Genomic DNA, 27141 nt, shown 5'->3' with positions numbered 1-27141 from the left:
CGACTGGGAGTTAAATATCCGAGGGCATCAAACTCTTCGGAAGGACAGAGACGATGGTAAGGGAGGTGGTGTAGCTCTGTTATTTAAGGATGACATCGGGGCAATTGTAAGGGATGACATCAGTGCTATGGAGGATAAGGTTGAATCCATTTGGGTGGAAATCAGGAATAGTAAGGCGAAACAATCACTGTCTATAGGCTATAGGACACAAAATAGTAACATTATGGTGGGGCAGGCAACCAACAAAGAAATAACTGATGCATGTAGAAATGGTACAGCAGTTATCTTGGGGGATTTTAATCTACATGTCGATTGGTTTAACCAGGTCAGTCAAGGTAGCCTTGTGGAGGAGTTTATTGAATCTATCTGCGATAGTTTCCTAGAAAAGTATGTAATGGAACCTACGAGGGAACAAGCGGTCCTAGATCTGGTCCTGTGTAATGAGACAGGATTGATTAATTATCTCATAGTTAGGGATCCTCTCGGAAGGAGCGATCACAATATGGTGGAATTTAAAATACAGATGGAGGGTGAGAAGCTAAAATCAAACACTAGTGGTTTGTGCTCGAACAAAGGAGATTACAATGGGATGAGAGAAGAGCTAGCTAAAGTACACTGGGAGCAAAGACTTCATGGTGAAACAGTTGAGGAACAGTGGAGAACCTTCCAAGTGATTTTTCACAGTGCTCAGCAAAGGTTTATACCAACAAAAAGGAAGGGCGGTAGAAAGAGGGAAAATCGACCCTGGATATCTCAGGAAATAAGGGAGAGTATCAAATTCAAGGAAAAAGCATACAAAGGGGCAAAGATTAGTGGGAGACTAGAGGACTGGGAAATCTTTAGGGAGCAACAGAAAGCTACTAAAAAATCTATAAAGAAGAGTAAGATAGATTATGAGAGTAAACTTGCTCAGAATATAAAAACAGATAGTAAAAGTTTCTACAAATATATAAAACAAAAAAGAGTGGCTAAGGTGAATATTGGTTCCTTAGAGGGTGAGAAGGGAGATTTAATAATGGGAGATGAGGAAATGGCTGAGGAACTGAACAGGTTTTTTGGGTCGGCCTTCACAGTGGAAGACATAAATAACATGCCAATCACTGATATAAATGAGGCTATGACAGATGAGGATCTTGAGATGATTGTTATCACTAAGGAGGCAGTGATGGGCAAGCTAATGGGACTAAAGCTAGACAAGTCTCCTGGCCCTGATGGAATGCATCTCAGAATGCTAAAAGAGATGGCTAGGGAAATTGCAAATGCACTAGTGACAACTTACCAAAATTCACTAGACTCTGGGGTTGACCCGGCGGATTGGAAATTGGCAAACGTGACACCACTGTTTAAAAAAGGAGGTTGGCAGAAAGCGGGTAATTATAGGCCAGTGAGCTTAACATCGGTAGTGGGGAAGATGCTGGAATCTATCATCAAGGAAGAAATAGCGAGGCATCTGGATGGAAATTGTCCCATTGGGCAGACGCAGCACGGGTTCATAAAGGGCAGGTCGTGCCTAACTAATTCAGTGGAATTTTTTGAGGGCATTACCAGTGCGGTAGATAACGGGGAGCCAATGGATGTGGTATTTCCGGATTTCCAGAAAGCCTTTGACAAGGTGCCACACAAAAGGTTCTGCATAAGATAAAGATGCATGGCATTAAGGGTAAATTAGTAGCATGGATAGAGGATTGTTTAATTAATAGAAAGCAAAGTGTGGGGATTAATGGGTGTTTTGCTGGTTGCAATCAGGAGCTAGTGGTGTCCCTCAGGGATCAGTGTTGGGCCCACAATTGTTTACAATTTACACAGATGACTTGGAGTTGGGGACCAAGGGCAATGTGTCTAAGTTTGCAGACGACACTAAGATGAGTGGTAAAGCAAAAATTGCAGAGGATACTGGACGTCTGCAGAGCGATTTGGATAAGTTAAGTGAATGGGCTAGGGTCTGGCAGATGGAATACAATGTTGACAAATGTGAGGTTATCCATTTTGGTAGGAATAACAGCAAAAGGGATTATTATTTAAATTATAAAATACTAAAACATGCTGCTGTGCAGAGAGACCTGGGTGTGCTAGTGCATGAGTCGCAAAAAGTTGCTTTACAGGTGCAACAGGTGATTAAGAAGGCGAATGGAATTTTGTCCTACATTGCTAGAGGGATGGAGTTTAAGACTAGGGAGGTTGTGCTGCAAATGTATAAGGCGTTAGTGAGGCCACACCTAGAGTAGTGTGTTCTGTTTTGGTCTCATTCCCTGAGAAAGGAAGTACTGGCGCTGGAGGGTGTGCAGAGGAGATTCACTAGGTTAATCCCAGAGCTGAAGGTGTTGGATTACGAAAGGTTGAGTAGACTGGGACTGTACTCGTCGGAATTTAGAAGAATTCGGGGGGGGGGGGGGGGGGGGGGGGGGGGTGGGGGGGGTGGCGGATCTTATAGAAACATATAAAATTATGAAGGGAATAAATAGGATAGATGCGGGCAGGTTTTTTCCACTGGCGGGTGAAAGCAGAACTTGGGGGCATAGCCTCAAAAGAAGTGGAAGTAGATTTAGGACCAAGCTTAGGAGGCACTTTTTCGCTCAAAGGGTTGTGAATCTATGGAATTCCTTGCCCAGTGAAGCAGTTGAGGCTCCTTCATTAAATGTTTTTAAGATAAAGATAGATCGTTTTTTGAAGAATAAAGGGATTAAGGGTTATGGTGTTCGCGCCGGAAAGTGGAGCTGAGTCCACAAAAGATCAGCCATGATCTCGTTGAATGGCGGAGCAGGCTCGAGGGGCCAGATGGCCTACTCCTGCTCATAGTTCTTATGTTCTTATCCAATCCTAACCACAATTTACTGCTGTTAAATTCCACGCTGCCTATACTCAGAAACGGAGAATTACTGTCATTAAATTCCATCCATTTTGCCTTCTTCGTCCTTCAGTTAATGGCGTGGCAATCGTTATCCTGTCCCGTGGAAACTGTGGTCTCTCGACCTGCACCACTCGATACCTGGTGGCAATGTCAACAGCGGACCTGCTGGTCATTATTACTGAGGTTATCACCAGGCGACTCAATGGTAGTTATTTCCAGTTAACATTCCTTCGGATCACCCCTATGTGCGAAGTTCAATATGTCCTTAACCGTGCAGCCCTAGACTGTTCTGTTTGGTTCACCGTTGCTTTCACTTTTGATCGATTTGTTGCCATTTGTTGGCAGAAGCTGAAATATAAATATTGCACCAAGAAAACTGCGGCCGTGGTTCTAGCAACAACCGGCATTTTGCTCTTTTTAAAAAACATTCCAATGTACTTTCGATTTGAACCTGGGAAGATCATCGACAATGTACCAATGTACTGTTCTAATAGACGAAGCTATTTTACTGACCCGAGATGGATTGGATTCAGAACGTTTGAAAAGGCTTTAACCCCATTGATACCATTCGGGTTAATTCTGTTGCTGAACGCTCTGACAGTCAGACACATTTTAGTGACCAGTTGAGTCCGTAAGGGACTGAGGGGCCAGATCAAGGGAGAGAATCAGAGTGACCCAGAGATGGAGAGCAGAAGAAAGTCTATTGTTTTACTCTTCAGCATATCCGGCAGCTTCATACTTCTGTGGTTGGTGTACCTTTTATATTTTTTTGGTGCTGCAGATGGGTTAGATAGTGATTCTTATTATACCTTTGGAAGAATTGGAAATATGCTGCGGAATTTAAGTTGCTGCACAAACACATTTATTTATGTGGTGACTCAGTCCCAATTCAGAGACCAGTTGAAGAGCGCGGTGAAATATCCAATTACATCAATTGTTAATTTGATTAATAAGCGATAACATTGAAAGCAGCTCAATGATTCAATCTATAGAGCAGACGGGGGGAGGGGGGACTACCGGAGGAAAGAAAAGAAAGGGCCTGGAGGATTCAAATACCACACACAGACAATAACACTGGCAGGTCGATCGTCCATTGCTTTATTTATACATTTTGTCATGTTGGGCGCTCTGCTACACAGACGAACCAACACAGTTGCGGAAGGTACAACTCAGTTTTATTACTAACAATATTAACATTTGTAAACTGGTTACTGTGGTTCCTTCACTACCCTCTAATCTGTGGACCCAACCCTAACACTATCTTGGAGTAGCACTCAGCACATGGTGAATGTCTGAGTGGCTTGCTGTGAGCTCTGTGCCCTGAGCTGCCTCCTGCTGGAATGATCCGGAAGTGTCGTGTTCCCCGTTTTATAGTGTGTCTGCTCTTGCTTGTGATTGACTGTGATGTTGCGTGTGTATTGGTCCATTGATCTGTTCATCAGTGTGTATGTGTGTTTGCACCATGATGTTTATCTGAATATCATGACATCCTCCCTTTTTTTTAACAAGAATATGTGCCTATCTGGTAATAAATATAGATGTGTACTGAGTGCAGCTGTATGTGTGTGTGTGCAATATCTACAACATGTACATGAGGAAAAAATAGATACATAGGAAGGTGTCAGGTGCAACATGGCAACGAGGTTGTATCATCAACAAAACAAGTGTCAACATCAAGCATCAAAACGAACTCCTCTAACGACAAAAGAGAAACTTATTGACATAATGGCATAAAACTTTTAGTGAGTCCAATGTTCAAACAGGCTCATAAGTCCAGCCTAGTAGGTGGGCGCCGAATTCGGGTTTACCGCCTAAAGCGTGGGTCAGGATCCACCGGCTGAGGAATGGGCCTGGCCACAGGCAGCAGAGGAATGGGCATAGTGGCAGGACACTCCACGAATTCGACATCAGGAACAACAGGAGGGCGTGGCACTGGTGTATAATCACGTAGCGTGTGCGGAAGCAGGTGAAGAGCCCGGCGATTGCGCCGGCGAATGGAGCCATCAGGCATGCGAACCAGGAATGAGCGGGGAGCCACGCGTCGGAGAACTTCGGCAGTTACCGACCAGCCACCCTCTGGTAGGTGGATGCAGACGTTGTCTCCACTCCGCCAAGGCAGGAAGATCGGTTGCCCGAGTGTCGTGTGCCACCTTCTGCTGAGCACGCTGCTGTCGCATCCTTTGCAGTACTGGAACGTGGTCGAGTGTAGGGACAAGAATAGATGGCACAGTGGTCCTCAGGGCGCGACCCATCAACATCTGGGCTGGTGAGAGGCCAGTGGCCGAGTGGGGCCTGGGGCAGGGCTAAGCAGAAATCCGATCGGGCATCAGCAGCCTTGCAGAGGAGCCGCTTGACGATGTGAATGCCCTTTTCCGCCTTGCCATTTGACTGGGGATGCAGAGGGCTGGACGTCATGTCTGTCAAGCCATAGAAAGCAGCAAAAGAAGACCATTCTTGGCTTGCAAAACAGGGCCCATTGTCCGACATGACAGTTATCGGAATGCCATGGTGAGCGAAGGTGTCTTTGCATGCCCTGATGACAGCGGACGATGTCAAATCGTGCAGGCATATGACCTCTGGATAATTTGAAAAGTAATCTATGATGATTACGTAGTCCCTGCCAAGTGCATGAAAAAGGTCCACAGCCAACTTCGCCCAGGGGGACGTCGCCAACTCATGGGGCTGAAGCGTCTCAGGGAGTTGCGCCAGCTGAAACCTTTGGCAGGTGGGGCAGTTGAGCACCATGTTGGCAATGTCATCGCTGATGCCCGTCCAGTATACAGCTTCTCGGGCCCTCCGCCTGCACTTCTCAACCCCGAGATGGCCTTCGTGTAGTTGGTCGAGGACCAGCTTGTGCATGCTGTGTGGAATCACTGTCCGGTCCAGCTTTAGGAGGACACCGTACATGACGCCCAAGTCGTCCTGGACTTTGTAGAATTGTGGGCACTGTCCTTTGAGCCACCCTCCCGTCATGTGGTGCATCACACGTTGTAGAAGAGGGTCAGCCGCAGTCACCCGGCGAATACGGGCCAGACTTGAATTGTCAGCTGGCAGATTGGCCAATGTGAAGGCCGCATGCGCTTCGACTTGACAGACGAACCCCTCCGAATCGGGCAGTGTGCTTACTGCACTGGATAGGGCATCCACAATGATGAGGTCCTTACCCATTAGACCAGTTGGAAGTCGTACCTCCGGAGCTTGAGCAGGATGCGCTGGAGGCGAGGGGTCAGCTCGTTCAGGTCTTTATGTGTGATGCTGAACAGCGGACGATGGTTGGTTTCCACGGTAAACTGGGAGAGCCCACACACGTAATCGTGGAACTTATCTATTCCGGCCAACAAACCCAGGCACTCCTTTTCGATCTGCGCATAGCGCTGTTCTGTGGGGGTCATGGCCCGCGAGGCATTGGCGACCGGGGCCCATGATGCAGTGTTGTCACGTTGCAGGTGTACCGCCCCAATGCCAGACTGGCGAGATCTTCGTATCCCTAGAGAACGCCAATACCGGAGCTGTGGTGAGCTTAATTTTGAGCTCATCCCATTCCTTCTGGTGTGCGGGCAGCCACTGGAATTCCGTGGACTTCTTAACTAGGTGGCGAAGTGCCATTGTGTGGGAGGCAAGGTTGGGAATGAACTTCCCCAGGAAGTTGACCATACCTAGACAGCGTAGCACTGCTTTCTTTTCTGCCAGCTGCGGCATGGCTGTAATGGCGCTCACTTTGTCTACATCTGGACTCACTCCCGACCGGGATATATGGTCCCCCAGAAACTTTAGCTCAGTTTGGCCAAAGGAGTACTTTGCTCGGTTGAGGCGCAGGCCGTGTTCCCTTATTCGCGCGAAGACACGCTGGAGACGACTGATATGCTCCTGTGGTGTGGTGGATCAGATGATGACGTCGTCAGCATAGACACGCACCCCTTCGAGCCCTCCATCATCTGTTCCATGATTCTATGGAATGCCTCGGATGCCGAGATGATGCCAAACGGCATTCTGTTATAGCAGAACCAGCCGAAAGGAGTGTTGAAGGTGCACAGCTTTCAGCTGGACTGATCCAGTTGGATCTGCCAAAAACCCTTCAAGGCATCAAGCTTTGTGAAAATTTTAGCCCGGGCCACTTCGCTCGTGATCTCCTCCCGTTTGGGTATGGGGTAGTGTTCCCTCATGATGTTGTTGTTCAGGTCTTTCGGGTTAATGCAGATCCGGTGTTCGCCAGAGGGCTTTTTAATGCGCACCATGGAGCTGACCCATGGTGTGGGCTCCGTGAACCGGGATAGCACCCCTTGGTCCTGGAGATCCTGCAGCTGCTGCTTGAGGCGGTCTTTGAGTGGTGCTGGGACTCTACGAGGTGCGTGAATGACCGGGGTAGCATACAATTTGAGCCATATTCTGTATGTATAGGGCAGTGTGCCCATGCCTTCGAATGCCTCCTGGTTGTGGGCAAGGAGCGAGTGGAGCTGTGCTCTAAATTCAGCATCCGGGAAGTCTGACGTGCCTTCTGGAGACAGAGCGTGTACCCGCTGAACGAGGGGGAGAATCTTGCATGCCTGTGCGCCTAGCAGGGAGTCCTTTGATGAACCAACAATCTTGAAGGACAGTGTGGCCTTATACACATTGTGCATCACCTGGAGCTGGCAGGATCCCATGGCCGGGATAACGTTTCCGTTATAGTCGACCATCTTACAACGGGATGGCAGAATAGGTGGTCTGACCTTCAAGGCGTAGAAGGCTGACCATGCTATCAGGTTGGCGGAGGCACCAGTGTCCAGATGGAATGTGATTGGTGATCGGTTGACCGTTACGGTGGCAAACCATTCATCACCCGGATTGACACTGTTCACTGGCATCGGCTGGTGGGTCCTGCTTGGAGACACCGGTTCCTGTCGATGACCACAGGCTTCCCGGTCATCTGTATCGCCGGTCTTTTTATAGTCCAGGTATGACTCGGAGCATGGAGGCTGAAAGGTCCGCACGTCCCTGCAAGGCTGTCGGAATTGGGGAGCGTTAGGAGGTTGAGCTGCTCGGCATCAGGCAGCGTAGTGACCCATCTTGCCACAGCGGGGGCATTGTCGGTTCTTTGCTGGACATTGCCCCTTTAAATGTGCAGATCCACAGTTGCCGCACGTCATGACGTTCGGTGCCATCGCGCATGCGCAGTTAGGTCCTGCGCATCACGTCTCTCTGCGTCAACGTCTCTTTTAGCGCATACAAGCGCGGGAGGCCGCGAAAAGCGCGCGAAACGGCCGCCCCGGGCCGGGAGGAACTCGATGGATCGGACCCACTCGGCCTCATAGGGTCCCTGCCTTGCCGATTCGGCCGCGTAGGACCCCTGTCGTGTTGATTGCTCTGCTACATAGACGAACCAACACAGTTGCGGAAGTTACAACTCAGTTTTATTACTAACAATATTAACATTTGTAAACTGGTTACTGTGGTTCGTTCACTACCCTCTAATCTGTGGACCCAGCCCTAACACTATCTTGTAGTGACACTCAGCACATGGTGTATGTCTGAGTGGCTTGCTGTTAGCTCTGTGCCCTGAGCTGTCTCCTGCTGGAATGATCCGGAAGTGTCATGTTCCCCGTTTTATAGTGTGTCTGCTCTTGTTTGTGATTGGCTGTGATGTTGCGTGTGTATTGATTGGTTCGTTGATCTGTCCATCAGTGTGTATGTGTGTTTGCACCATGATGTTTATCTGAATAGCATGACACATTTTACACGTTTAGTAATGCTGAACTTGAATATTGGTGGAAAAAGAGAAATGTTGAAGTTTCCCGTTTCCTGTGGTCAGGAGATTTCACAAGATTACCAGGTGAAGAGCAATGCCACATTTTTTTAAGAGAGGAGAGCGTTGATTGGTTGGCAAGTGGACATTGAGCTTTTATTCACCTCCAGAAAGTCATGTCATACTCTTCCTGTGTCAGCCCAGCAGCTTCACAGACCCTCATCCATTCCATTGTTTTCTCCAGACATGAGGATTGCAGTGGAATTCTGTCCACCCTCCCACTTTCTCACCTCAATAAACTCGCCAGCAGCAAAATCTATGACTTACCTCATATTGAGTCAAATTCACCAATCATTACCTCAGCTCACTGACCTCTACTTATTTTCAGACCATAAGACCAAAAGGCATAGGAGCAGAATTAGGCAACTCGGCCCATCGAGTCTGCTCCGCCATTGAATTATGGCTGATATTTTTCTCATCCCCATTCTCCAGCAACACCTTGATTGGAAAAACTGGTATCCTTATTTCAAATCTCTTGTTATTTAAAAAAAAAATCTTTTTATTGGCATTTTCAAAATTTATCAGCAGCTATGTACATTGTTGGCCGTGTTTATTCACTGTACAATACAGAAAGGTTTGTCTTTTCCTTCCCTTATTTCCCCCTATTTACAGGGCCGCACGGTGGCACAGTGGATTACCCCTGCACCCTTACTGTGCCGAGGTCCCGGGTTCGATCCCGGCTCTGGGTCACTGCCCATGTGGAGTTTGCACATTCTCCCCATGTTTGCGTGGGTTTTGCCCCCATAACTCAAAGATGTGCAGGGTCGGTGGATTGAATACGCTAAATTGCCCCTTAATTGGAAAAAATGAATTGGGTAATCTAAATTTATATTAAAAAACAATTCCCCTATTTATATTATGTCGCTATCTGGCTCGCCGTGTGGTCCCACCCGCTCCCCAGGCCCGCCCCTCACGGCCCATCTCCTCCACCCCTCCTTGCGTCCACCCAGGTCTGTTTTGGGGGTGAGGTGCCTCTCCTTTCTCTCCCCTCCCCCCATTTATTTTCTTCCCCTGTTAACTTCAGCTGTGTTTCCCCTATGATTGGGGGGGGGGGCGGGGGAGGGGGGGTGCCCTCCTCCCTCCCACGTTGTCCCTTTTGTGTCCCTCCAGCCTTCTCTCCTCTTCTCCCCCTCTCCGCAGGTTGCACGTTCCTGTGGTTCCCCCCGTCTTTATTTTTCTTTTTGCTCTCCATTTTCACTCTAAATTACCCGTTTCTCAATCTGATTCGTTGTTGCAGGCCTCGAACAGGTTCTGGAACAAGCCAACAAACTGCCCCCATGCAGTAAGATGGCCGTCCTCTGTACCTCGGATGGTATACTTGATCTTCTCCAGCTGGAGAAATTCCGAGAGGTCAGCGAGCCAGTCTGCAGCTGTGGGTGGTGCTGCCGATCGCCAGCCGAGCAGGATTCTCCGGCGTCCGAATAGGGAAGCGAAAGCAAGGGCGTCGGCCCTCTTCCCCATGTGTAGTTCTGGCTGCCCAGGTACCCTGAAGGTTGCCACTATTGGGCATGGCTTCACCCTTACCCCACAACTTGGACATTGCCTCAGAGAAGACTGTCCAGAACCCAGCAAGGTTGGGACATGCCCAGAACATGTGGGCGTGGTTGGCCATGCCCCTCTGGCAGCATTCACATTTCTCCTCCACGTCCGGGATGAACCTGCTTCTGTCCCGAGTTCATCCTCCCATTTCAGTCTTGTCTCGTCCAGTGGTGTTCGGGCTCTGTCCGGTAGCTCTCCATATATTTTCCCACCGAGTCTCCCTTCCTTATTGTCCGTGTTCATCAGGTCCTCTGATAGTGTGGGTATCTTTTGTCCCTTTGTGGAGGAAGTGCTTTATTTGCAGGTGTCTCATTTCCTGTCCTGTCGGTAGTTCCCACTCCTCCATCAGTTCGTCCAGTATCTCTAGTCTGTGCTGTACGCAAAAGTCCCTCACAGTCAGTGATCCTCCGTCCCATCTCCATTTCCTGAAGGTGGCGTCTAGCATGGCTGGGGGGAGGGGGGGGGGCGGAATTTGTGATTACCGCAGATGGGAGCCATGTGGACATCCTTGTCAGCCCGAAGTGCTGCCTTAATTGGGCCCACATTTGCAGTGTGGCCGCTACCACTGGGCTTTTCGCGAGGCTAATGCGAGTGCTTCTGTAGCCAAGGCCCAGAGGATTGTCGCCCGACAGGAGGCCTCGTCCAACCGCACCCACTGTGCGTTAGGTTTGTTTGCCCATCCACTCAGTCGTTCCGCCGTTGCTGCCCAAGTGGGGGTACTGCAGGCTTGGTAATGCCAAGCAATCTTTTATTTTCCTCCATTGCAGTGTCTGTTTGGGAACTCTCAGGCTCTTACACCACCCCCACCCCCCGATTCCCTGCCCACCCCCGCACGCCTCCCCCGAAGCGCCCCCCCCCACGCCCCCCCCTCCCCCCCCCCCCCCGCGCGCACACACACACGCACACACACACACACACACACACAAGCCATGATTAAACTGTCTACCTTTTGGAAAGACGCCTTGTCGATGAAAATTGGTATGGATCAAAACAGGAAGAGGAACCTTGACAGCACGTTCATCCTGATCGTCAGCACTCTCCCCGTCAGCGAGAGAAGGAGTGAGCCCCACCTCTGTAGGTCATTTTGACATCTTCCACCAGGCTGTTCAGTTCCACTTGTGGATCTGTGTCCAGTCTCTGGCTATCTGGGTTCCAAGGTATCGGAATCTGTTTTGGGCTCTTTTGATCAGGAGCCCCTCCACCTCTGCCCCTCCCCCGTTTGGGTTCACTGGGAATGCCTCACTTTTGCCCAGGTTGAGTTTGTAACCTGAGAAGGTTCTCAACTCTTTCAGGATCTGCGTGATTTCCTCCAGTCCTTCCTGCAGATTCGGGACATTCAGGAGCTGGTCATCCTGTAGCCATCTGGGATGGCTAATTCCAGAATACAAAATGGACATTTGCAAAGATTGCAGGGAAAAATGGAAAATGTTAAGAAAGCAAGCAGGCACAGAGCCTGTCTGCATATTGGAGAAACAACTCCCAGACGAGCACTGAAACTGTAGGACAATTAGCATATGGATGGCTCATCTCCGAGAACAAAGAAAAATACCGAAGTAACCGATCTGGCCCCAGCCTTCGTGGCGCCAGTTCCCCAACCGAAAGTAAAAAGCAAAGCAGGCCAACTGCCACCTAGGACACGCCCAGCCATCAGGGCACCCACCCCTTTATTGGTCAAGATTAATGCAAATGATGAAGGAATGACCCAATTGATTGGGGCCAAGTTCAAGGCCCGCCCAAAAACACGCGAAGCCCCCTTCGGGTGTAAGAAAAAGGCCCCAAGAGAATCGCTCTCTTGGAATCGGCTCTCACAGCGGAGCGACCCTTCCACCAGCTACACCAGAAGTAAGTAAGTCCAAAGTCAACGCTCGCTACCAGATGGACGACCTTAGCTGTTCCCCTCTGCCACTTAGACCCCAGCAGCCTCAGAACCGAACAGCGGCCATTGTTCCTCTGACTGAGTGGGCGCCCGAAGCTAAGTATAGGCTTTAGCAGTAGTGATAGTTTAGTGTGTAGTATTTCGTGCATGAGTATATATTGCTGTGTATGTAAATAAATAGCATTGACTTTGAACTAAGTAACTGGTGTATTGGCTCTTTGATCAGTATTCGGCTTTGAACCTTGCGACGGTATCAAAAGATACCTCGCGACTCTAAAGCAAACGTAATTAGAATTAAGGAAGGCAACCATATTGAACGCCATATTTACAAACAACCAGAGAGAGCAACATTTACTGGCGACATCTGACGGGACTCGACCTGGAAGTGGCTTAGTCACTCCGAGAGAACCCAAATTTGAATTGGAATCCAATTGGAGACAGAAAAACCACAAGTGTAAGAACAATACTGATCAATCCCCGAAGATTCGGAAGTGTGTTAATGCATGTGTACTAACAGGGATATAAGGTAAATCTGAGAGATTGTGTTGCGTAAAACTGTAGGGAGTTCTGTAGGCCAGAAATTACTGTAAGCCGTACCCGTGTTTACATCACCACTTTATCACCCCCTGTTCCAAATTCAGTAGAGCACAGAGATAGAGAAAACTGGCAATCAAGGCAATGGAACGCCTTATGAACCCCCAGGAATTCGAGGTCACAGCGACCAGTAGAGTCGGACCGTGTCCCATATGGGAAGAAGAGATCAGAAAATATCTCAAAGGGAAAGGATTGCCCCTTTGGAGTGAATTCTGCGCCAATGATGAAACAGGTCCCGGGAGTATAGGGTATACTTGGTGGGAGCCTCGACCCTTCAGTCGTGGCAGCCCTTCCCGACCCACAGAATGTAGGAGGAGGCACCCTACATGAAATGCACACAGCGATCCTAGATGCATCGGCTATAACAAAGGAGACCCCGTAGAAGGCCTAAACAAGTGTAGGCAAAAGAAAACAGAGCACCCCACAGCGTTTGCTGGACACTTGTGGATTCATTTTACTGCAGTCTTAGGAGAATTAGCCCGTGCCCATTTGTCGCCAGATAATATAGCCAAATGGACTCGCATCCTAGTCTCTCATGCGACAGAGTCAGGACAGAGAGCTTGCGCAAATTACGACCCCTCAGACGAGGCCCACAATGAGAAATGGGTTTTGAAATGATTGTCCCGCTCTTGGGAACAGTCCATCCAAGGCAAAACCGCATTTGTTAAAACAGAGGAAGAACAGGCAGACATGCATCCAGTTAGGAAGCACCAGAAACCCACATGGGTAAATGAGGGCAGGAACAGCCCACAGCAACCCAAATCCCAGGAGTGTTATAATTGTTGACAATTAGGACACGATGCACGAGAGTGCGATGCACCCCCAGAAGCAGCAGAGAAACCAACAGACAGGCACCCTAAGTAAGAACAGGGCAAAGCCAATTCACAGCGTTAGCGCCTGTTCTGAGAACACAGATACGAACGGCACCGACTGACGGTGTTCGGGCTCCCCAACTTGGGTCTGCGACACCCTTTGGGACAAGTACGGTAGACTGGTCGTGGCAGGCTCAGTCCGGGGACACCCCGTAGAATTCCTTTGGCACCACGCTCAATTCCTCCACGATGTTTCAGTGAGACACGTGGCCCACCGCCGACACCAATCCACTCACCGGTTTTACAGGGCATTTACAACAGGGACACATCACAGCCCCTGTAGCAATCCAGATAGGGAACATTAAAACAAAACACCCCGTAGCTCTGGTCGATCTACCCCAGACAGCCAAACACATCTTCGGAATTGACTTCATGAGCTCCCACAACCTCTCATTTGATCCGGTAAATAGATTTATATGGAGAATGGCAAAGGCAGAACGAGCCCCCACCACGCTCACAGTTGGAGAGTGTGAAAATAGGATCAGCGCAATAGGAGACTTCTGCTTCGACCCTCGAGCCATTAGTCAGAACAAACAAGTTAGGGAAGTCCTGCAGCAACACAAAGCAGCATTTGCACAGCACAAGCACGACTGTGGCAAGATTGCTGGCTTCGTGAATATTACAGGTCCCGACTCGAGACCCCAAAAGCAGTATGGTTTTCCCCAAGAAGCAGAGGGAGAAATCTCAAAGGTTGTACAGAGTTTGCTTGATCAAGGCGTATTCCGACCAGTAGCCTCCACGAATAATACACCAATTTGGCCCGTCAGGAAACCCGATGGATCTTGGCGACTGACCATTGATTACCGCGAACTGAACAAAGTAAGTAGTGAGGCCGTGGAATGCCCAACTGCTACAGTAGTGAACTCGCCAACATTGAGGGCATTTAAAAGTTTATTGGATAAACATATGGATGATAATGGCATAGTGTAGGTTAGATGGCTTTTGTTTCGGTGCAACATCGTGGGCCGAAGGGCCTGTACTGCGCTGTATTGTTCTATGTTCTATGTTCTATGTAACCCCAGTAGCTGCTCCCACCATAGCCACGAGTCCCGAGACCATGCTCAAACAGGGACTATAGTCAAAAACAGTTTCGGTCTTCGACATTAGCAACGGCTTTTGGCCCATTCCATTGGATAAAGCGTGCCAATATAAATTCGCATTCACATTCCAGGGACAGCAGTATACGTGGACGTGCCTTCCACAAGGCTTCCACAACTCCCCCTCCATTTTCCACCGACATCTGGCAAATGGTTGAGCAAAATTTTCCTGACCCGATTGTCTGGTCCAATATGTAGATGATCTGCTACTACAGAAGGACACAAAGGGTGAGCACATTTCGCTTCTCGCCGAATTATTAGGACTCCTACAACTTTTTGGCTGTAACGTAAACCCCAAGGCGGCCCAGATTTTACAGGAAAATGTAATTTACTTAGGAAGAATAATCACACATGGCAAACCCGCGATCGAGCAGAAAAGAATTGACTCGATCATCAAATTACCCCTGCCCCATAATGTCTCAGCCCTCCGGTCATTTCTAAGGCTGGATGTCTGCTGCCGAAACCATATCGACGGTTTCGCCACAAAAGCAGCGCCTCTATCCGAACTTATCACAAAACAAGCACCTTGGCAATGGCTTCCACAGCACACGGATGCCGTGGATGCTTTAAAAAGACCCTCAGCACAGCCCCTGCATTACAGGTCCCAGATTTACTTTCCCCGTACACAATTGAGGTTGCAACCACCGACCGAACCCTTTCGGCCGTGCTCCTCCAGGAACGACATGATTGATTAGGCCCTGTGGCATACGCTTCACCCGTATTATATCCAGTCGAGCAAGGATTTTCTGCCTGCGAAAGGCACCTGCTCGCAGTATTTTGGGCAGTGCAATACTTCGCCTACATTACAGGACTCAACCCCATACCCATTCTCACTGAACACACCCCAACACAGCGACTACTGGATGGTCGACTTAAAGATGGTACAGTCAGCCAAATCCACGCAGCCCGTTGGACCCTTTGTTTACAGGGGTGGACCATCACACTTAAGATAACCAAGACACACACTTTCCTAGCCGATGACTTACAATATGCAGGTACCCCACATGAGTGTGAGACCATCACCACAAAGCATAATACAGGACCCTTTATACCAAAGTCAGCCCCCAGGAAAGCAGGCACTACACCCCAGAGACCCCAGCCCACAGACACATGCGCACCCCTTAGAATTTATGTGGACGGCTTCGCCACAGTTTTAAATGGGAAAAGAATCACCAGTTGTGGTATTTATGTAGAGGACGCGCCCTCGATGAGATTTCGTTAAAATTGCCAGGACATTTATGCTCGCAGGCAGCAGAACTGGCAGCCATAGACAATATTGTAGATTACCTCGATTCGTTTCCGATCCCAGCCGACATATATTTGGACATTTTATTTGTCTGCAACAGTTTAACAGAATTCCTACCCCTGTGGGAAACTAGAGGATTCATTTCCGCAGACGGAAAGCTCCTACCCTCAGCCCCATCACTCCAACATATTCTGAAAACGGCCAAAGACCGTAAATATGGAATCATCAAAGTTCGCAGTCATCATCGTTCTTCCCCTCCGCCCCCCCCCCGGTAACGTTAAAGCAGACGCCCTAGCGAAAGCAGGTTCCTGACATGGTGACTTTTGGACCCCCCCCCCCCGAAAGCGCCCCAGTACATGTGGTCCATGTCTCACAGACCAACATTCAAGATTTGGCAAAGGCTCAAAAGGAAGACGAGAAGCTCAGGGAAGTTTTAAAAGGCAACTTCCCAGCCCCTTATGATAAGTTTAAAAATGCGATAACCACACATGACGGTGTGATTCTAAAAGATGGCATTTATGTAGTCCCCAGCCAGGACAGGAATCAAATTATTTACCAGTTCCATGACAATCATGGACACCAGGGCATTGAACCCACCCTTGCCCACCTCAGACCTCTCTGCTGGTGGCCTGCTTTAAAAGCCAATGTTACTCATTACATTGAGAATTGCTGAATCTGTGCCCAGAACAATCCGGACAGATATGCAAGAAAGGCTCAGCTTAGTCACACCCACCCCGTTAATGGCCCTTGGAGGAATTTGCAAATAGATTATATAGGACCCCTGTGATATATGTGACGTCCTCACAATTTTCGGAATAAAGCAAAAGTTTCATATAGTATACCACCCCCAATCAAGCGGCTTAGTAGAAAGGATGAACAGAACTCTAAAAGCCACACTCAGAAAAAAGGCGCAACAGCACCTGGGACACAGTTCTCCCATTTGCATTAATGTTCATTCGAAACACAGTATCCACATCCACAAGATACACCCCCCCCCCCCCCACCCTCATGACCGGACGCCCCTTGAAAGGCACAGAATATTTATTAGGACTGGATTTGGCCAGCCCCACAGTCACTGCCCTCACGCATGAGAAAGCAGTTCAACAGATTGTTGAAAATGTGAAGGCCGCCCAGCTTGCAGCAGCCGTCAGGATTGGAACCCGCAAGAAACAAAGCAAGGCTTGCTTTGATAAATCAGTGCATGCCACTGTTTGTATAGGGCAGCAAATGATGCTATCGCTATACAACCCCAGTTCATTACTTTCCTCCAAATTTTCCGGACCGTACTCCATCTCAGATAAAGTCAGCCCCTCTGTGTATAAGAAAACCTATCCGAATGGCAAGTCTGCGTAGTTCTACATAAACCAGTTTAAGGCTTATGGCTCGCAGAACAACATTTCACACCACATCTGGCTTGCAGCAGCAGATGAGAACGACCCGCCCACGAACAACGTATTCCTACCATTCCCCAACTTGTCCATCCCATCCACAGGCACGACTACGACTCCACCCCAAGAGGTACGGCTCCGCCTCTCCCTTCCTTCAACCAGCAGCGACAGCAGCAGCAATGGCGATAGTGACGACGACAGCCTCAGCACACCACGCTACGATTCAAGCCCCTGACCCACACCCACCGCCCGACGATTACGGATTAAACCCTTGCAGCTCCAACGTCGACACAAGATTCTGGCACTGAGACAATTCGTTCAGGCTCATCCGGAATGGTGAGATGGACCCGAATTCGCCCCAAGCAGCTTTAGCAAACCTACTCCAGTCAAGAGTATGGCAGCCGGGAGGGGATGATGACATAGAGTCTGACTCCCACCAAACAAATTACTTTGCGACCCTGTTCGCTATTGAGCAATGAGGTGTCCAGATGATGGTAAAAAGGAACCAATGGAGAGTTACGGTGTCCTTTCTCATGGAAACTGCACCATGTTTATTATGTATGTTTGTTTGTTATTGTAAATGTTAAATGTTGTTGGTCCATTTAAAGTTTTCATGGCTCCACACCACCACTATTTTAATGGCCAATGACAGTTAATGGAACAAGCTTGTCCGCGGACAACCAATCACAGCTTCCCTTCTGATTCAAAGGTAATCATAAGAGGCTTCCCCCACGACAACCACAAATTCATACCGTTCTTGCCTGTCACTCAAGCAATGGAAAAACGGCACTCATCCCTGCCCTGCCTGAGGACCCCCCTCTGGTCAGCTACGCTCGGGTAGAGCACCTCGGCCACTGGTCACTGTCCTACCCAGGGATTCCACCCATTCTTACCCACCGCGGCCCATACGCACCCCATTTTGGCTTTTTAAGTACAAAACTCTTTTGTTTCTTTATGGCAACCCGTAGGTTGCTTCCAGATGCTATTTACATCCTCCAACACTAGCATGGTAGATCGCACAGGCTGCATGACGGCTCGCACTGTGTCAGTATTTTTCTCTGATGTCTTGTACCCAAATATTTGGTTTAAAAAAAAATGAGGGCAACACAGATGGTGACCAATTATAATGGGTATTGGCAGTAAAGGACAGACAGACAGACAGACGAGATCTTAAACAAGATAATAACAGAAATTATGCTTGTGTCTATCGAACTCGGGAACCTCAGGAACCACAGAAGAAGAAATGACAGAAAGAAGGAAAGATGAAGACAACCATCATACTCTACGGTTGGATCTTAGCAGAATCCCTCCAGTTGTGCACGGACGCTATCCCCCCCCCCCCCTCCAACCCCTTTAAGTGAATTAAAGTACACCTGTTTCTTTGTGTGTCTTCTTTTCGATTGAATAAAGAAATGTAAAACTCTGCGCTTGATTGCCAAACCAGAGACCTGTGTTGCTGCTATTGTACAGTTTAAAATGTTGTAAATTATTTTGATTGATTGCGGTTAGTTTAGTTAAGGACAGTTAGAGGTTCCACTTTTTTTATTTTGTAATGCATGCCTGAATGTCATTGCGCCCTGTAGAATTTTATAATGATGTATGTACATAAAATAATTGGGGTAAAAGTTGCAATTCATAGGACAGAGTAGTGTAGAGCCTGTCAAGTGCTTATGGGTGCCCGACTTAGGAGGAGTACGAAGATGATGCAGTAATTTGATCCTTCACGCTTTGCGTTGAGGGTCACAAGGAGACAGTATAGTCATCTGGGATGGCCGCTTCCAGAATACAAAATGGCCATTTGCAAAGATTGCAGGGAAAAATGGACAATGTTAAGAAAGCAAGCAGGCACAGAGCCTGTCTGCATATTGGAGAAACAGACGAGACTGGAACTGTAGGCCTATTAGCATATGGATGGCACATCTCCGGGAACAAAGGAAGATACTTAAGTAACCGACCTGGCCCCAGACCTTGCGGCGCCAGTTCCCGAAACCAAAAGCAGAAAACAAAGCAGGCCAACGGCCACCTAGGACCCGCCCAGCCATCAGGGCTCCCACCCCTTTATTGATCAAGATCAATGCGAATGATCAAGAAATTGCCCAATTGATTGGGGCCAAGTTCAAGGCCCGCCCAAAAGCACGCGAAGCCCACTTCGGGTATAAGAAGAAGGTCCCAAGAGAGAATCGCTCTCTTGGAATCGGCTCTCAAAGCGGAGAGACCAGTCCACCAGCTACACCAGAAGCAAGTAAGTCCAAGGTCAACGCTCGCTACCAGATGGACGGCCTTAGCTGTTCCCCTCTGCCACTTAGACCCTAGCAGCCTCAGAACCGAACAACGGCCATTGTTCCTCTGACTGAGTGGGCGCCCGAAGCTAAGTATAGGCTTTAGCAGTAGTGATAGTTTAATTTGTAGTATTTCGTGCATAAGTAGATATTGCTGTGTATGTAAATAAATAGTATTGACTTTGAACTAACTAACTGGTGTACCGACTCTTTGATCAGTATTCGGGTTTGAACCTTGTGGCGGTATCGAAAGATACCTGGCGACTCTAAAGCAAACGTAATTAGAATTAAGGAAGGTGACCATATTGACCACCATATTTAGAAACAACCAGAGAGAGCAACAATCCGCAGAGTAAGACTGTGTACTCTCTGTCCCCTCTCTGGATGCCCTTGCAGCATTTCGCGTCCAGCAGGAGTATCGCATGGGGTTTGATCATTAGCGCGAACAAAAGTGGGGGTAAGGAGAAGTCCGGACTTGTTCCTCTCTGCAGCTGGAAGTATTCAGACCTGGTGGTGTTAGTTCAGACGCTCGCCTTGGGAGCATTGTACAGGAATCTCATCCAGGTGGTGAAGCCCGCTCCTAGCCCAAACCGTTCAAGTACCTCGAGGAGGTACTTCCATTTGACTCTATCAAAGGCCTTTTCTGCGTCCAGTGGGACGATCACCTCTGGATTCTCTCCCCGGGTAGAGTGATTATTACTTTCCGCAGCCGCCTGATGTTCGCAGTGAGCTGCCTACCCTTGACAAAGCCCGTTTGGTCCTCTGCAACCACCTCCGGTACGCAGCCCTCCAGCCGTATGGCTAAGACTTTTGCGAGAATTTTCACATCAACATTCAGCAGTGAAATGGGTCTGTGTGATCCACATTCCGTCAGGTCTTTTGGGGAATAAGTGAGACTGTGGCCTATGCTAGTATGGGTGGCAGAATGCCCGCTGCCAGTGAGTCTGCGAACATGTCCCTTAGGTGTGGGGCCAGGACTGGTGCAAATATTTTCCAGAAGTCCACCTGGAACCCCTCGGATTACGTTCTGTCGACCTCCAAGATGGAGACGACCAGCTGTTGCCTGGCCGCCCTCTCTTCCCTATCTCTGCACGGATTGTAGGCGATGAACTCTCCTCTAATTACGGCATTTAGTGCCTTTCAGAACGTGGACGGTGAGACCGCCCCGTTCAGGTTGTTACTAACACAATCGCCTATGGCCCGCAATGTTTTCTAGCAGAAGGCCTTGTCGGCTAGGATTCCCATGTCCAGCCTCCATGTGGGGCACTGGGAATATCCTGTCTCCAACCTCACATCCATGTAATGCGGAGTGTGGTCGGAGATGCCAAATGCGGAGTATTCCACTCCTTTTATTCCTTGAAGCACCGTGTTCCCCCCTGCAAAGGAGTCGATGCGGGTATATACCTTGTGCACTGTGAAAAGAATGAGAATTGATTGGCTCCCGGGTGCAGGAACCTCCATAGATCCACCGCCCCCATCTGCTCTATGAATATTCCCAACTCCCTAACCATGTCTGTCTTTCTCTCCGTTCTGGGGTTTGATTGATCGGTCACTGGGTCCTGCACGCAGTTAAAGTCGCCCTCCATAATCAGTCAGTGTGTGTCAATGTCAGGGATTTCCGCCATGGGCTTTTTTATAAATTCGGTGTCGTCCCAGTTGGGAGCGGACACATTCACCAGTACCATCGGTGCCCCTTCCAGGACACCACTGACCATGACGTACCATCCCCCGGGTACGTAACCATCTTCATAAACTCCATAAACATCGTCCTCTTGCTGATCAGTATGGCTACTCCCCTAGCCCACCTCCCGTAGCACGAACGGTACGCCTGTCCCACCCAGCCTTCCTTACCAGCAGTCGGTCCTTCTTCCTCCGGTGTGTTTCCTGTTGGTAGGTTATGTCGGCGTTCAGGTTTCTTAGGTGGGCGAAGACTCTGGATCATTTCACCAGGCCGTTAAGTCCCCTTACGTTCCAGGTAACAATCGTGGTGGGGGGGGGGGGGGCGTTTCTGATCCCCCCCCCCCCCCCCCCGATCCTGTGGGATTAACCATACGTACGTTGTAGACGCGTCCCTGCACTCCGGGGTATCCCGTTGTTAGGGGACCGTTCAAAATGGCCGCGGTCGCCACCCACACCATGAGGTCGGGTCCCTGTGGTCCGGGATTTCCCTTTGCCCAGGGGGCACCCAACATGGCCTTTAACTATGTGTATGCCACGTGGGTGTGCCCTTGCACTCCGAGGTCTCCCATTGCCCAGCGGCCCACCAGAATGGCAGCTTGCGGTGCCATCTTGGTTCCTCGCTCTGCTCCATGCCCTTCGAGGCCTGTGTCTGTCCCATTGCCGAGTCTCTTTGTTCCCTTTCCGTTCTGTGCATCCCCCCGTCTTTGTTCCCCCCTTCCCCTACCCCCCCCCATCCATCCCTCTTGTTTCCCCCCCCCCCCCCCCGAGTGTTCTCTCCCCATTCTGCCCTTTCTCCCCCCTTTTGGCCAGACGCTCCCTCTCCCCTGAGAGATGCGCCGCGGCCTCCCTTACTGCCTGTCTTCCCGTGCGAGCCCCCCTCACTAGTCAGGTGGCTCCCCTCCAAGTGCTGGTCTAGACCGGACCTGTATTACCTACCCCTCTCCACCCCTATCCCTCCCACTTGCCTGCTTCCCCTATTCTCGCTCCCCTTTCCTGTTTCCCATTTTCAAACTGAGAAAGGAGACAAACACGAAAACGAGGCAGCACAGTCCCGCGCAAAAACATAGTCCATGTTACAGTCTTTGTTTTCGCTCCGTCCTCCACTCTCATTCCCTTTCTTCCCCTGTCCCTGCCGCTTTCACCGCTGCCACGGCTGCTCTCCCCCGGGTTGTTCATTTTAACGAACTCATCCGCCTCCGCCGGAGTGCCGAAGTAATGATCCTTCCCCTTGTATGTCACCCAGAGTTTGCCCGGGATTAGCATGCCGAATTGCACACCTTTTTTGTAGAGCGCCGATTATGTTTTGTTGAATTCGGCCCTCCTTTTTGCCAAGTCCGCCCCAATGTCCTGGTAGACCCTGACTCTGTGCCCTTCCCACGATTATGATTTCCGCTGTTGGGCCCACCTCAGGATTTTTTCCCCATTTCTGGAATCGCTGCAGCTTTGCAATTATCGCCCTTGATTGCTCCCCAGTATTGGGCTTAGGTCGGAGCCACTTATGTGCCCTGTCCATCTCTGGGGGTCTGGAAAGCCTTCCCTCCCAACTAGATTGCGCAGTTGGGTCCCTCCCCTCAATCTCCTCTGGCAGATCCACAATGCGGACGTTTTGCCACCTGGACCTATTCTCCTCATCCTTGACCTTCCCTTTCAGGTTACCCTGACCCGCCACCAACCTCTTCATCTCGGCCTCCAAAGCCACTAACCTGTCGCTGTGGGCCGTTGATGCCTTCTCCTGGTCCAGGAGCGTCTTCTCCTGGGCCTACAATTTCCGTCCCAGGCCCTCTATCATGTACTGAAGAGTGGCTATCGCTTCGGCCACCACCCCCTTCATCACCATCTGGAACTCCGTCTTGATCGCTTCCTTCATAGCGGTCAGTTTCTTTTTCAAAACGTTACTTCCCATCCCCCTGTGTCGTTCCCTGCTCTTCTCTGCTGTTCAGGTCGCCGATCTTTCGTAATCCACCTAACCTGCACACCTTTGGGCTGTGGGAGCAAACCGGAGCACCCGGAGGTAACCCACGCAGACACGGGCAGAACTTGCAGACTCCGCACAGGCAGTCACCCGAGGCCGGAATTGAACGTGGGACCCTTGGAGCTGTGAGGCAGCAGGGCGGACGACTATGTCGCCCATTCAGGCTGGGGAACCAAAGAGATTCGACATATTTAATCTTTATTTAAAAACACTAGAGACCTTGATAAATCCACTCACTGTTCGCCTGTGCTCAAGGCAAATAGAAACACATATTATGTAAACTGTACTTCTAATGACGCCATTAAAATGCAGAATGCTGCTGGGGAAGCTGCTCTTTCCACTCCCAGCTCAGTATAATCCTGTGTGTTGCTCTCCTGATGGTCTGCAGGGATATCACAAATAGGAGCAGCAGGAACATCTACCAGATGTAATGACTGCTCCAACATTCAATATGTTCATGGTTCCTCTATGTTAACTGTACCTTCCTGAACTGTCCTTATATCCCTTTGTGCTCACTGAACCCCTGGAAATGTCCCATCAATATAATGAGCGAGAATTCAAAGAGCTCCCAGAGTCTAGAATGCAGAAGATTCGCAAGCCTTTGATTGGGCAGTGGATATTATCCACATGGACTTTAGTAAAGCCTTTGACAAGGTACCGCTTGGCAGACAGGTGCAGAAGGTGAAATCAAACGGGATCAGAGGTGAGCTGGCAAGATGGATACAGAACTGGCTCGGTCATTAGAAGACTGAGGGTGGCAGTGGAAGGGTGCTTTTCTGAATGGAGGGCTGCTATTTGCAATATATATAAATGATTTGGAGGAAAATGTAACTGGACCGAATGGTAAATTTTCGGATTACACAAAGGTTGGTGGAATTGGGGTTAGCAATGGAGCTGTCAGTGGATACGGCAGGCTATAGATCGGTTAGATAATTGGGCGGCGAGATGGCAGATGGAGTTTACTCCAGACAAAGGTGACGTAATGCATTTTGGAAGGTCTAATACAGGTGGGAAATAAACAGTAAATGACAGAACCCTTAAGAGCATTGATAAGCAGAGAGATCTTGATGTACAGGTTCACAGATCACTAAAAGTGGCAGCGTGGCTGGAGAAGGTAGTCAAGCAGGCACACGGCATGCTTGACTAAGTGGTCCGGGCATTGAGTATAAAAATAGGCAAATCATGTTGCAGCTGTACAGAACCTGAGCTAGGCCACCGAGAGGGTTAGAATACAAGAGCTGGGATGTACTGCTGAGGCGGTATAAGGCTCTGATCAGACCCCATTTGGAATATTATGAGCAATCTTGGGCCCTGTATCTAAGGAAGGGTGTACTGGCCAGAGGAGAATTATCCCAGTAATTGAGGGCTTGTCATATGAGGAGCTGTTGAAGACTCTGGGCCTGTACTCGATAGAGTTTGTAAGGCTGAGGGGGATATTGCAGAACACTGAGAGGCCTAAATAGAGTGGAGGTGGAGAGGATGTTCCCACTAGTAGGAGAAACTAGAACCCGAGGGCTCAGCCTCAGACTGAAGGGATGATCCTTTAAGACTGAGATGAGGAGGAATTTGTCCAGCCAGAGGGTGGTGGATCTGTGGCATTTATTGCAGCAGAAGGCTCTGGAGCCCGAGTCACTGTGTCTTTAAGACAGAGATAGATAGATTCTTGATTAATAAGATGATCAGGGATTATGGGGAGAAGGCAGAAGAATGGGGGTGAGAAACATATCAACCATGATCGAATGGCAGAGCACATTTGATGGGTGGAATGGCCTAATTATGCTTCTGTATCTGATGTCTAAGCTATTTTGTTGAGCCGAGGTGAGAGGGATTTGATAATTTTGTCGCAGTTCTAACCCCGTTGTTCTCTTTCTCGCTAATTCTGTTGCTCAACGCTCCGACAGTCCGCGCATTGGAGACACTAAATTATGAAGATAGGTCGGGTAGGCTTGGGTTGGTGTCACTGGAGCAGAGAAGACTGAGGGGCAACTTGATCGAGGTGTGCAAGATTATGAGTGCCATGGACAGGATGCATAGGGAGCAGCTGTTCATCTTCGTTGAAGGGTCAGTTACAAGGGGACACAAGTTCAAGATGAGGGACAGGATGTTCAGGGGGGATTTGATGAAAAACTTTTTTACCCAGAGGGTGGTGACGGTCTGTGATGCACGATCAATTGGACAATGACGAGAGTTGAATGCAACTGAGACTTTATTGCTCTAAGATGTGTGGCCACCACAGCAGCTGGTGAAATGGCTGCTGCACGGAGGACACACATACTTATACTCCGCCTACTGGGCGGAGCCAGCAGACAGGGACTACCGCCATACCGGTAGTACAGGTCCTACCATACATCACTTAATATAGATGCAACAGTGGTCTACCACATTCACCCCCTGTTAAAATTGAGTACGGCGGGGGGGGGGGGGGGGGGGGGGGGGGGGGGAGAACTATGTCCAGCAATTGAATTTAGATATACAATATTTGCAAAAACAAAATGTTTCTTTTGAAGTGCAGTGAACCAGTTAGAGGTTTAACTTGTCCGGGGCCTTGATGTGCCGCTGGGAGCGAAGCAGTGGTGGCGGCGATGCCGATGCTGGTCTGGTCTTTGGTGACTCCGGGAGCATGCTGAAATCCTCTGCATCCTCGGGCATGAGCAGGGGGAGGACGGATGGTCCTGGAGGGGTTGCTGCTGGTAGCGCCTGGGGGAGGCGGGGGTGGAGCCGTGCCAGAGGTGTGTGTGTGTGTGGAATCGGCTGGTGCCAGGTCCCTGAGGGGGACAGCATCCTGGCGGCCGTCGGGGTACGCCACGGAGGCATACTGGGGGTTCACATGGAGCAACTGCATCCTCTCCACCAACGGGTCCGACTTGTGGAGTCGGACGTGCCTATGGAGGAGGACGGGTCCTGGAGCTGCGAGCCAAGTCCGGAATGACACCCCAGGTGTGGACTTCCGCATCCGGGTGGATGAAGCTTTCAGTGCTCCCAGAGTCCAGCAGGCAAGAGGTCACGTGTCCGTCGATTTTAACGCTGGTTGATGCGGTGGCCAGGTTGTGCGGACGAGACTAGTCGATGGTCACTAGGCGAGTCGTGGTTGGGCGTCGCTGGTGTCGAATGATGGGGTGCCCGGGGGGCACGGGTCCTGGAACGCTGGTGGTGCCCATGTGCCGTGGGGGAGACAAGATGGCGGCGCCTGAAGATCTTGGGGAGGACAAATTGGCGGCGCCCATGGGCTACACGTGGCAGGGGTTGAACAAGATGGCGGCACCCATGGGCCGCACGTGTTGCGCGGAAGGGAAGATGGCGGCACCCACTGGCCGTGCTTGGTATGAGGGGGAGAAGACGGCAGCGCCCACTAGCCGCGTGTGGTCTGAGGGGGAGAAGATGGTGGCGCCCACTGGCCGCACATGGTCCGGGGGGTTGAAGATGGCAGTGCCCATTGTGCGTAAATGAGAGGGGGGCTATAGCAGCGACTGCACGGGCCTGGCACACTGCGGCAAAGTGCCCCTTCTTACTGCAAGCCTTACAAAGGGCAGCGCAGGCCGGGCAGCGTTGGCGGGGGTGTTTTTGCTGGCCGCAAAAGTAACATCGGGGACCCCCGGGGTTAGCTAGCTGGCGCGTGGTGCAGGCGTATTGGCTGTGTAAGGCCCCCGCTGGAACGGCCATCTGAGGGTTCACGATGGGTAGGAGGGGTGGGCCACGCCGCTGGGGGCATAGGCCTGAGTATTGCGCGAGGCGACCATCATAGAGAGCGCTAGATTCTTTGTCTCTGCGAGATCGAGCGTGGCACCTTTGAAAAGTCGCCGGCATATGAGGTCCGACCCAATCCCCGTAACAAAAGCATCCCGCATAAGGAGGTTAGAATGTTCAGTGGCCATAACGGCCTGACAGTCATAGTCCCGGACTAGTGGGATTAAGGCCCGCCAGAAGTCTTCTATGGACTCACCAGGGTGCTGAGAACGAGTGGCGAGTAT

This window comes from Scyliorhinus torazame, chromosome 4, assembly GCF_047496885.1.
Source record: "Scyliorhinus torazame isolate Kashiwa2021f chromosome 4, sScyTor2.1, whole genome shotgun sequence".
NCBI lineage: Eukaryota > Metazoa > Chordata > Chondrichthyes > Carcharhiniformes > Scyliorhinidae > Scyliorhinus > Scyliorhinus torazame.
The sequence above is the reverse complement of the archived record's forward strand: the minus strand, read 5'-3'. Positions refer to the sequence as shown.